This window comes from Phacochoerus africanus, chromosome 3 (genome assembly GCF_016906955.1).
Source record: "Phacochoerus africanus isolate WHEZ1 chromosome 3, ROS_Pafr_v1, whole genome shotgun sequence".
Classification (NCBI taxonomy): Eukaryota; Metazoa; Chordata; class Mammalia; order Artiodactyla; family Suidae; genus Phacochoerus; species Phacochoerus africanus.
In genome coordinates this window covers 191,358,816-191,371,252 of record NC_062546.1, presented here as the reverse complement: position 1 = coordinate 191,371,252, position 12,437 = coordinate 191,358,816, and the positions used below count along the sequence as shown (strand labels likewise).

Genomic DNA, 12,437 nt, shown 5'->3' with positions numbered 1-12,437 from the left:
CCAGAAGGAACTGGTCAAGTTATATAATCACATCATTCCCATATTAGAGCTCTTGATTTTATTTCTTTTTCTCTTAGGAGAAAGAGAAAAATCATTATGGTCTCCAATATTTCTCCTATGTCATCTGGACCCTCCCAACCCTTCCGTCTTAGATGTGCCACTCTCTCCCTGTCTCTCTCCCCATCCCATAGATCTTCTTCACTTTCCACTAGGGCCTCATGCTACTGCTGTGCACTCATGGTATCCCTGTTCCTATACATTTTTCCTCCTATGTCTGCTTTCAGATCTCAGTTCACACACATTGCTCACTAAGTGAAGTCTTTTTTTATTTTATTTTGTTTAAGACCGCACGAGAGGCATATGAAGGATCCCAGGCTAGGGGTGGAACTGGAGTTTCTACACTACAGCCATAGCAAGAGTGGATCTGAGCCACACCTGCAGCTTGTGGCAACGCTGGATAGATCCTTAACCCACCGGGCAAGGCCAGGAATCGAACCCGTATCCTCATGGATACTAGTCAGTTTCTACTAGGCCACAATTGGAACTTCCCCTAGTGAAGTCTTAAATTTACTGCCACTCTTTACCAGTCTATACTGTATTCTCACAGTCTCATACTCTTCCTTCTTATTACTTACAGTTTGTCATTTTTTTGTGCCTGTGATTATTTGATCAATCTCTCTTTTTTACTGCCATTTCTTAGTACATGAATGAATGAATGGGTGAATTCTGATAAAGGCCTTGGATTCCAAAAAAAAAAAAAAAAAAGTTAATTGCTTTAAAATATTCTAGAAATTCCCTGGTGCTCAGTGGGGTAAGGATTCAGCATTGTCACTGCTGTGGCTCTGGTCATCACTGTGGCATGTGTTTGATCCTTGATCTGGGAAGTTTTTCATGCCATGTGCACATCCAAAATAATAATAGTAATAAAATGAAAATAAAATATTCTAAAGCAGGATGTGTTTATTGTGACGCATTTGGCTGCAAGTAAATGAAATAACAACTCAAAATTCCCAAGACAATAAGGGATATTAATTATCTTATGTAACAATGGGTTCCTAGGTAGGGGACCTCCTAAGTTGGTTAATTCAACAGATCAAGGACTTCATCAAAGACCCAGGTTCTTTCCGTATTTTGTCTCTTCCATCTTCAGCAAGTAATTTAGTTCCTCCCATGGTCACAAGGTGGTCGCTGTAGTTCTGGACAACAAATAGAAGTCATCTCTTCTTTCAGTTTGAATCTCTTTGTATTGTCAAAACTACCTTCTTGAGAAGGTTTCCTGCCAATTGACTTCCCCACAGATCATTTCTATCTCTAAACCAAGCACTGGCAAAGAGTATAAAATTATTACGATTGGCCAAGATTAGCAAGGATTTACTCCTAAGAAAGGTACCACAGAGATAGGTGGATAAATGGCTAAACAAAATTCAGATTCTGCTAGCAAGAATGGGGGTGGCATTTCTAGATTTAAAAAAAAAAAAAAAACTGCTACACAATGGTTGGCAACTTTACAGACATATTGCCAGGTTTTTATCTGTATATAGAATTTATATGAATACCCATCTTGATACATTAATAGATATCAGATAGAAATGCTGTATTGAGCCAATTGTATTGCTGTGGTATGGCATAGGATATGTTTTTCCCATGAATAAGAGTCAGGAGGCATCAAAGATTACAAAGATATGTGTACTGGAACACATGAAAACCTTTGCTCATGAGTAAATAAGGGTAAATACTCAGGGCAATAGGTCTAACATGGATTATTTCATAGCGGGGGTGTTGGGCCACAGCCCACAGGCCTGTAAGCCCTGTACTTGCCCAGCCTCAAGACCCAAGAAGGAGCCTGGAGTCAGCAACAGAGACATCAATGGTTTAATGAATGGGATAGCTTACATGTCTGAAGCTAAGTCCTGGAGCAACACCTCGACAGTAGGCAAGATGTGGCCGTGTTCCTCACTCTGGGTGGTTGTGGGGGTGGAGGAGGGGACAGGGATGTTACCCAGTTATAGAGAGAACTGAAGTCAGGTTGGCTCATTGGTTACCAGGGAAACCAAAAGAAGGGCATGCCCCTTTGATGAACTATCCTAGTGGACATAGGAGTTCCCATCATGGTGCAGCAGAAACGAATCCAACTAGGAACCATGAGGTTGTGGGTTCGATCCCTGGCCTCGCTCAGTGGGTTAAGGATCCAGCCGTGACCTGTGGCGCAGGTTGGCAGCAGTAGCTCTGATTAGACCCCTAGTCTGGGAACCTCCATATGCCGCGGGTGCAGCCCTAAAAGGACAAAATACCAAAAACAAACAAACAAACAAAACCCTAACTATAATTTTTTACTTCTATTTATTTTATTTTATTTGTTTTTAACTTTAATAGATTTTTTTCTGATTTTTAAATTTATGGTTGATTTGCAGTGTTGTGCCAATTTCTGCTGTGCAGCAAAGTCAGTCAGTTATACATACATACATGTATATACACTTTTTTGTATATATCTTCTTCGTATACATACATATATATACATTCTTAATTATATTCTTTTCCATCATGATCTATCCCAGGAGATTGGATATAGTTCCTTGTGCCATACAGTAGGACCTTCTTTTTTATCCATTCTCAATGGAATGATTTGCATTTGCCAACCCCAACCTCCGAGTTCATCCCACTATGGAACGCTTCATGAATTTGTGGGTCATCGTTGCACAGGGGCCAGGCTAATCTTCTCTGTATCAGTCCAGTGTTAGAATACGTGCTGCTGAAGCGAGCACTGGAGATAGTTCTGATCTAAAGATTAGAACAGTCACTAGCTGGGTCAGGGAGCAAGTATGTTCACCTCTACTGATTAGGCTGTGTGATTAAGAGGGAACATCAAGTGAGTAGGGTGTAGGTGACACAGCGCACGCAAGGGATGTACAGAGAGCAAAGGAACCGTCATCTGAGTGGCCTGATCATATATGTGGATGTAACTTATGCGCCAAAACTTTAGCGTAGGAGTCTTTGGGAGTGTCCTTCAGCAGCAACAAACATACATAGTGCCCAGATCTTGATTGTTTCTTCCTCCTCCTTCTCTTTCTTCTTCTTCTTCTCCTCCTTCTCCTCCTCCTCCTCCCCCCTTCCCCTCTCCTCCTTCTCCTCCTTCTCCCCCCCCCCTTCTTCCTCTTCCTCTCCTTCTTTTTTTGCCTGCAACATACAAAAGTTCCCAGGCCAGGGAACCCATGCTGCAGCTGTGACAATGCTGAATTTTAACCTGCTGTGCCACCAGGGAACTGCCCAGATCTTGGCTTCTAAATGCTCTTCTCCACTAAAAGAAATTCAAGCTCCTTCAAGAAATGACTGATTCTAGGACTGGTTAGGGAAAATATAACATGAGCCTACAGCATTTATAGTTCCAGAAAGCAAGGAGATAATGAAAAAACAAAGAGATGGGGACATGTCAAAGGGATATAAGAAAAGCTCCCAGTAGCTAAATCTAGAGCAACAAGATGAATAGTGTGGTATCGTATTTCAACCCAGAATATAACATATACATACAGAAGTGCATATTGATATAAGTAAATAAGTGAATTAAATACATGGGATAGAAAGAATAAATCTTCCCAACAGAAGAACCTCATTCAGTATAAGTAGATATTTACACCTCCAGAAGGTAGAGTTGGAACTCCTTGAGTGTGGGGACTTAGTGAATCGCACCCAAAAAATAGTACATGGAAGGGGGGAGAATAGTAACTTTTCAGTAGAGAAATGGAAAATACCACCTTAACCACATAATCAAGGTTAGCTTCATTGATGATATGAATCAGCCCAGCTCTTGTGCGATGAGACGGGCATTTCACCCATGTGTTCTTTTTCCTCCAAACCCATGATTCCAGTCTAATCATGAGGAAAACATCAAACAAACCCAAACTGAAGGATATTCTACAAAGCACCTGGCCAGGAAGACTCAAAACTCTCAAGGTCATGACAAGCAAGGAAAAACTGATATTTTTCACAGACCAGATGAGACATGACAACTAGATGCAATGGATATTCTGGATGGACTACTGGTACAGAAAGAGGATGTTGGGGGCAGTGAGGAGGTGTGAGGGACACACACTGGTGAAATCCAAGTAAAGTCTGGAGTTCAGATAGTGCCAATGTTAATTTCTATGTTTCCACAAATGCCAAGCTCCATATTAGCTCTGCAATTTTCTGTAAACCTAACATTATTACAAAATTAAAAGATTATATATATAATTAATTAAAAAGTAGATTGAAAACAACTGCTCTAAAAATCTATGCTTGGATTAGGCCACAATATCAAAGAGCCGGATTGCCTGGTGTCACTACCCTGCCTTCACTCCCTCCGTTATAACATTTTCCGATGGTGCTTTAGTATAATTCCATCAACTTATACAGAGGATATTGCTGTGGTCTGAATTTGGTGTCCCACAAAATTCATATGTTGAAATCCTAATAATCAAGGCGATAGTGTTAAAAGGTGGGGACTTGGAGTTCTTGTTGTGGTGAAGCACAAATGAATCCGACTAGTTTCCATGAGGATGAGGGTTCGATCCCTGGCCTCAGTCAGTGGGTTGGGGATCTGGCGTTGCCATGAGCTGTGATGTAGGTGGCAGACGTGGCTCAGGCTCGGATCCTGTGTTGCAGCCGGCAGCTGTAGCTCTGATTCAACCCCTAGCCTGGGAACTTCCATATGTCACAGGTGCAGCCCTAAAAAGCAAAAATAATAATAATAATAGAGTGGGACTTTAGAGGCGATTAGGTCATAAGTGTAGAACCTGCCCTTATGAAAGAGGACCCACAGGGCTCCCTATCCTCTATTACCTGCAAGAAGTCTGCTACCCAGGGAGAGTTCCCGTCATGGTGCAGTTGTTAACATATCTGACTAGGAACGATGAGGTTGCAGGTTCGATCCCTGGCCTTGTTCAGTGGGTTAAGGATCCGGCGTTACCGTGAGCTGTGGTGTAGGTCACAGACACAGCTCAGATACCACATTGCTGTGGCTCTGGTGTAGGCCAGTGGCTACAGCTCCAATTAGACCCCTAGCCTGGGAACCTCCATATGCCACAGGAGCGGCCCTAGAAAAGGCAAAAAGACAAAAAAAAAAAAGAAGAAGAAGAAGAAATCTGCTACCCAGAAGAGGGCTTTTGCCCAATCACACTGGCACCCTGATCTTGGATTTCTGGTCTCCAGAATTTCTGTTTTTTAAAAGCTACCCAATCTGTAGTATTTTTGTTATAACAACCCAAATGGACTAAGACAGATTATATCACCTTATAACTTATAAAATGGCACATGACATAGTATGATCATGAAGATCCATGAGAGATACTTGTTTTTTAATTTTTTATTTAAGTGTAGTTGATTTACAATGTTCTGTCAATTTCTGCTGTACAGCAAAGTGACCCAGTTATACATATACATATACATTCTTTTTCTGATATTATCTTCTATCATGTTCTATCACAAGCGACTGGAGACAGTTTCCTGGGCTATAGAACAGAACCTCACTGCTTATCCATTCTAAAGGTAATAGTTTGCACCAAGGAAAGCCAAGTTTCTCCTAGATGACTTATCTTAAAGACGCCAGTGCCTAGGGAGCCTAGAGCCACGTCGGTCACCCACCTCCAGGAGTTGAGGACTCCAGACTTGTACCTCGTGGACCATCTTCATTCCAAGCTTCATGTTATCATCTTTATCTGCCCTTCCCCCTAACCTCCATATATCAGACTTGGGCCCTCCATCCACAGACCCAAAAGCACCCAGGTCTGTGCCCTGGCTCTGAGAAGCAACAATTCACACAGTTCTGACTCTGTGCCAGGCACTCTTCAAACCCTTTACAGATATTAACTCATGTAAATGTCCTAACAACCCGATAAAGTAGCTTCCGTTATCAATCCCATTGCACAAGCAGGGAAATCGAGGCATATGTTGGTTAAGCAGAGGGTGAAACGGAACGTGGATTTGAACTCAGAACGTCTGACTCCAAAGTCTGTGTTCTTAAGCTTAGAATGCCAAATGGCTCATAAAAAGAGAGAGAAAGTGAGCGGATGGGGAAGAGGAAGAGGAAGAGGGAGGAGAGAGGGATAGAAGAAAGTGGATCTCTAGTGACGTTTAGTCACAGGTACCCTGGCTGTCGCTCCTGCGGCAGGACTTGGGGAGGGTCATAAGGACACGCTTATCACTCCACTCAAAAATATCCAGTGCCACCGAGTGATCCATTGCTCACCATTTAGTGTTGAAGACAAGAAAAGAGCTCATTCAAATGTAAATATTATTTGAAAGGAAGCAAAATGAGCATTAGATTTATCCCCTTAGCTGGTCAGGCCTGTAGAAGGAGGCCCAGGGACAGTGACTTCTGATGTGTGGAGGCAAGTCCCCACGTTTATCAGGCCCTTCCCTGGTGGCAGGAAGAGGAAGGATTCCCACTCTAGAAGGAGGCTCTGTGAGCACGCTGGGGACCAGAGGAGGGTGAGGAAAGGGAGAAGCAGCCGAACGTCGTGGAGAAGTACGGGCCACCACCTCACCCACCTGGGCATTTCCGCAGGGGCTGGCTGGCTCTGCCCAGACGTCACGGACAAGCCAAGCCTGGAGGAGTCAGAGAAGCAGGAGCCTGAGAAATCTCCAGCTGTACCACATTCTGTTTCCTTTGCTTTAGAGCCCCCCCCCCCCCGCCCTTGTCCTCATTCTTTCAAACCCCAGAATCCAAATTAGATATAATAGTCTCAAAAAGAGCAAATTTCTCTAAAGCATGATTTCCCATTTCTTGCATGCAACATAGGATGCCTATGAAGCTGCACAGAATCAGGAAATCCCAATCAGAATAATGATCATAAGAGTTGTTTATCGAGAGCTTTCTCGGTGCTTTTTACAAGCTTTTCATTTTATCTTCATAATTAGCCTGTGAAGTAGTATTGCTACTTGTTTAACAACAAATAATTGGAGGCTTAGAGCTTTGTTCTGGGGCCTGAGATTTTTAGGCTAGCAAAGCAGGGTGCCTGGATTTGAACACTGGTCCACCGGACTCCAAGCATGGGCTCTTATCCAGTTACACATACGGCCTCCTGGTTTACCCATGTGACCTCAAATTCTTGGACCCCAGCTGCCTTGTATATAAATAGGTTTGAGCAGTCTTGTTAAACTTTAATGTTCATCTGACACAAGCAGGGATCTTGTTAAAAAGTAGATTCTGGCAGTTCCTGTTATGGCTCAGTGGTGAAAAAACCTGACTAGTATCCATGAGGATGCAGGTTCGATTCCTGGCCTCACTCAGTGGGTTAAATATTCAGTGTTGCCTTGAGCTGTGGTGTAGGTCACAGACACAGCTTGGATCTGGCATTACTGTGGCTGTGGTGCAGGCCAGCAGCTACAGCTCCCATTCGATCCTTAGCCTGGGAACTTCCATGTGCCTTGAGTGTGGCCCTAAAAAGACAAAAAAAAAAAAAGTAGATTCTGATTCAGTAAGTCAGGAGTGAGGCCTGACATTCTGCATCTCTAACAAGCTCCTGGGCAATGTTAATACTACAGGTCTAAGATCTAAGGACTGTGTCTTCAGATGTAAGGGCTTGGACTACATCAGTGTTTAGATGTTTAAGAGTGACATATGGGAGGTTTATTTAAAAAATTTCCATTTGAGACGGATGCTGAATGATTACATCTTGAGATGCATTGCCAAGTGCATTATTATTATTATTTTGGCTGCAGCATGCAGCAGCTGGATGTATGGGTCTCAGTTCCCAGACCAGGGATTGAACCCAAGCCACAGCAGTGAAAGTGGAAGAATCCTAACCACTAGACCACCAGGGAACTCCCCATCCAGGTGCATTTTTAACAAGCATCTCAAAGATGATCTTGCAGGCCATCTTTGGGCTGCACTTTAAGAAATGTAAGGCTACTGATCTAAACAGTCCCTTCCTCACTCTAGAAACCTTTGAAGAGATGTTTAGTGTTAAGATGACTCAGGCATCAAGAGCATGTGTTAACAGGCATAGTTAGTCCAACTCACACCTACAGATTCCCTCGAAGGTCAGTCACTTGTCTCTAGATCCTTTAGGATAGAGGTATACAGAGTATAAACTGAAAAGTTTAAAGAGGATTCATCAGCAGTCCTTTACAGGATTATTGCTTTAAAAGTGGCTATGGATCTCTACGTCTAGTATGACCTAATGGTTGGATTTTTCTACAGTAAGAATCAGTCTTTCCTCAAGGTCTTATAAAGAAGGGACACGATCATCCTCATTAAATCTAAACTGATGTGTAAGGAGAGGGGATGAGGAGAACCTGAGAGGGGTGAAACACAGGATTTGTCCCCACAACGGAGATGCTGGGGGCCTGGAACAACAAGAACTGCTCTACAGTGAGGCGAGATGCTGCTGTGCATATCAACTCCTGCCCTGTAACCAGCTGCAAAGCTGACGAAGCAACCTGTGATTTAAAAACAATTTTTTTTTTCTTTTTCACTCAGAAGCCATTCTTGTGAAGTCCGTGTCTAGTTATTCTCGCCCTGCAATTTGAACAAGCTTTGATAATTGAAGGGTCTTCTGGAGCATTTGAAGACAGCTTTTTAACCTGGTATGAAGTTGAAAACTTCTTTATGGCTGCACCCCTGGCATATGCAAGTTCTCAGACCAGGGATCAAGTCTGAGCCTCAGCTGCAACCTACGCCATAGCTGCAGCAACTCCAGAGCTTTCACCTACTGTGCCAGCCAGGGGTTAGAACCCTCATTGCCACAGAGATGACATCAGATCCTTAACCCAACACACCACAGTGGAAACTCCCTGAAGTTGGAAACTAAAAGAACAAATCCTTTCCTTCTATTTGGAACTGGAAATCTCAGGACATTTGTCTTTACTTTCTTTTGCCACAAAATCTACCAATAGGGACTGGGAAAACAATAATAAAGGCTATTATCTATTGATTTCTATGACATGCCAGGCATTTCAGAAGGCACACCAGGAAGGTTGGTACAGAGCAGAATCAGCAAGGAACCAGGCTAGACCAATGAAGAGCAAGTGTATGCTTCAGAATTAACAATAGTTGTGCTATGGGCTGAATGTATCTGTCCTCCCAGAATTAACAATAGTAATGTTATCAAATGAATTTTGTCCTGCCCCCCAAACTCAACTATTACAGCCGTAAGCCCCAATGTGACAGAATTTGGAGACAGGGTCTTTGTGGAAGAAATGAAGGTTAAATGAAGTCATGAGGGTGGGGCCCTGATCCAATAAGATTAGTGACCCTATAATAAGAGACACTAAAGAGTTCTCTTTTTCTCTCTCCCATTCATAGGTATGAAGAAGCCATATAAGTACACACTGAGGAGGCCATCCAGAACTAAAGGAGAGTCTCACCAGGAACTGACTATGCTGGACCTTGATAAATTTCCAGCCTCTTGAACTGAGGGAAAATTAATTTCTATTTTTTAAGCCACTCAGTCGATGGTATTTTTTTATGACAGTCCACCCAGACTAATACAAGGGATACAGGTAATCTTATCTGTGAAGCTCTTTGGACTTCACATCTTTTTCACAGCAACCCGAAACATGTATCGTTATTCTTCTTTCAGACTGAGGCCTGGAGGGAGACATTAAATGACTCGCTCACAAACACAATTAAGAGGTGGCAGAAGGGGACAGCAACCTAAGCCTTCCCGGCTCCCAGGGTCTGGTCTGCTAGTTCTTCCCACACGCAATGGTCAAGAGCTGGAAGGGAGGGGAGGGCTGAGGACAAAGAAGAAGCAGTGAAGCATGCAAACCGCCTGGGTGCCAAACCTCGCTTGGTCTGTGAGCAGCTATCACTTTGGGGAACAGTACAATTAATTGCATTTTTTGCTCACTCGACAAACATTGATTATGGCCTCCTCTGTGCAAGGCACTGCATGAAAACTTAAAGATATGGAAAAAAAAGGCTGTTTCCTTGAGGTTGGGGCCTAAACCAAATGCTTACATCCAAGGCAGCATGTGGTCATGTGAAATAAACAAGCCATACTTAGAGCTACAGGAGTGCTGAGTGATGAGATACCAACTCAGGCTAGGCTGAGCAGGAGAGATTGTGAAGCAGGAAAATTACTATCCCAGTGGCAGAGAAGGGTGTTGAATTAAGTCCAATAATGGGTACAATGATCCGTTCCCTCCTGCCGGCCCTTTTGGAATGTGATTTTTTCCACTGGTCCTGTTACAGACAGTGTCCCTCCAAAATTCATCTGTTTGAAGCCCCAACCCCCAAGGTGACTCTATTTGGAGATAAAGGTTTCAAGGAGGTAATTAAGGGGAAATGAGAACAGAAGTATGGTGCTCTACTTTATAGATGTCCTTATAAAAAGAAAAGACACCAAAGACACATACCTCTCTCTCTCCCTCTCCTTATCCCTCCCTCTCTCTGCACATGTAAGACCACATGAGGGGAAAAAACCAAAGCAATTCATAATAAAACTAAATAAAATAAAATAAAATAAAACAAAATAAAATAAAAAGCCCACATCAGGACACAAAACAGGAAGGACGGTCTCACCAGAAACCAACACCAAGAGCACCTTGATCTTGGATTTCTAGCCTTCAGAACCGTGGCAGGAGCGGCGCATGTTGTTTAAGCCACTAAGTCCATGGTATCTTATTCTGGAAGTCTTAGGGGACAACTACTTCTCTCATCAAGAAGTAGAGTCTACTTCTCCTCCCTTGTTTGAGACAGTTCTATGACCTGTTTTGAACGCAACTGGAAGTGACACTGCTACATCCAAGGCTAGACCTTAAGGAGTCTTACACGTTCTGGTTTCACTCTCTCCAAGTCTTGAGCTATCATGTAAAGAAGGCTGAGGACTGCTGGGAAACCTATGTAGAGAGAAGCCTTTTGGTTTGAAATATGACAAGGGAGAATAGACCCATAAAGATGAAAAACCGGAGGAGCGAGAAGATGGAGTATTCCAGCCATGCCCCTTTACGGTCCACACAGGAGAGTGGTACCATCTTGAATCCTACAGCTGCACAGGTCAGGCAACATTGGGTAAAATCAGAGATGAACCATCCCAGTTGAACCCCCACCCAGCCAACCCATAAAGTCATAAACAAATAAAATAATTACTTTAAGCCATTAAGACTGGGATAGTTTATAATGCAAAACTAGATATTGATACAGGTGGAATGAGAGAAGGAATGTTTGGGGTAGACAAAGTAGTCTGAACAATGGCACAGTAGTAGAAAAATACAATATAAATTTAGATGAGTAATTCGGATTGGTAAAGCCTTTATGACCTATTAGAGAAAATGAGAAGGCTAGCAAGGTAGGTTAGAGTTAGATCATGGAGAGCTTTCATTGCAATATTTTTTTAATTGAGCACTTACTATTTAATATTCAGCTAAACTCTTCATGGATTAACTAATTCTCACATGATGCTATGTGTAGGTTATACTATTACTATCCGCATTTTACAGATAAGGAAACTGAGACTCAGAGATTAAGTTGCTTGAAAATAATTCTGTAATGATGAGTGTATTTGAACACAGGCAGTCTGACTCCAGAACGTGTGACCTCAATCTCTACAAAAGCTTGCCTACACCAAGGAATCTGGACATAGTGATAAATATTAAATTATTTTCAGTGGTGGGATGATGCAATTGATGCAGTACTTTGGAAAGATGAAGGTAGCAGTGGACAGACTCTGGAAGATGAAAGAATAGTTAGGGCATATGGGAGTGGTCCAGGTATGAAGTGATGAGGGTCTGAACTAAATACAAAATAAGGGGGGTTAATGAATAAGAAGGACTTGAGGAAGAAAATATTGGTAGCCTCCTATATCCAGGCAATGCTGGATATAGGATAAATAAAGGGAGAAGGAGTTGTCAGAACACATTCCCATCTTCCTGGTTTCAGTGACCAAGATGGCATTCATTCTTCTAAAACCCTTATGGAGTATAAGAGGAAGAACTGCTTTGGGAGAGAGAAAATAACTTGGCTTTACGACGACTGTCAGGTGGGAGATGATGGTGGGATATTAAATAGAAGTATCTGCCAGCCATTTGGAGATATGTGAATAGGACCCTGGACAGGGTCAAGGCCATCTGTAGATACTGGCTTGGAAATCATCCAGAACTAAGCAAAGCTATGTGCATCTAGGATGTACCTGCTAGGGGTCCTTAGCTGCAAGCAACAGAAACCAAATCTGGGTACAAAAGAGCCCAACGGACTTCTATTCAGAACAGACAGGAACTAAGGCAGTTCTAGAGACCCATGTGGGAAGAATTCACAAACAATCTCATCAAGCAGGGATGAGTCAGCTCCAACTACTTTCTCCATTCCCTTTACTATGCAAAGTCCTGGGAGGGGATCCAGTGAACTCGGTCATACACCCACCCCTTGGCTAGAAGAAGTAAAGACATCATGTCATCCATTCCCGACAAGGTGACACATAAAGCAGGAAAGGTGATTCCTCCAAAGCAAACAGATTTGGCAA

The 12,437-nt window shown here is 42.8% G+C and overlaps 1 non-coding gene across 1 annotated transcript; it reads right to left on the bottom strand.

The window, feature by feature from the left end:
• Positions 1-2,655: 2,655 nt before the first annotated feature.
• Positions 2,656-2,762, bottom strand: LOC125123758 (U6 spliceosomal RNA). The gene has a single exon (XR_007134143.1). It is a non-coding gene; the product is annotated as a U6 spliceosomal RNA (small nuclear RNA).
• Between the last annotated feature and the right edge of the window lie 9,675 nt (positions 2,763-12,437).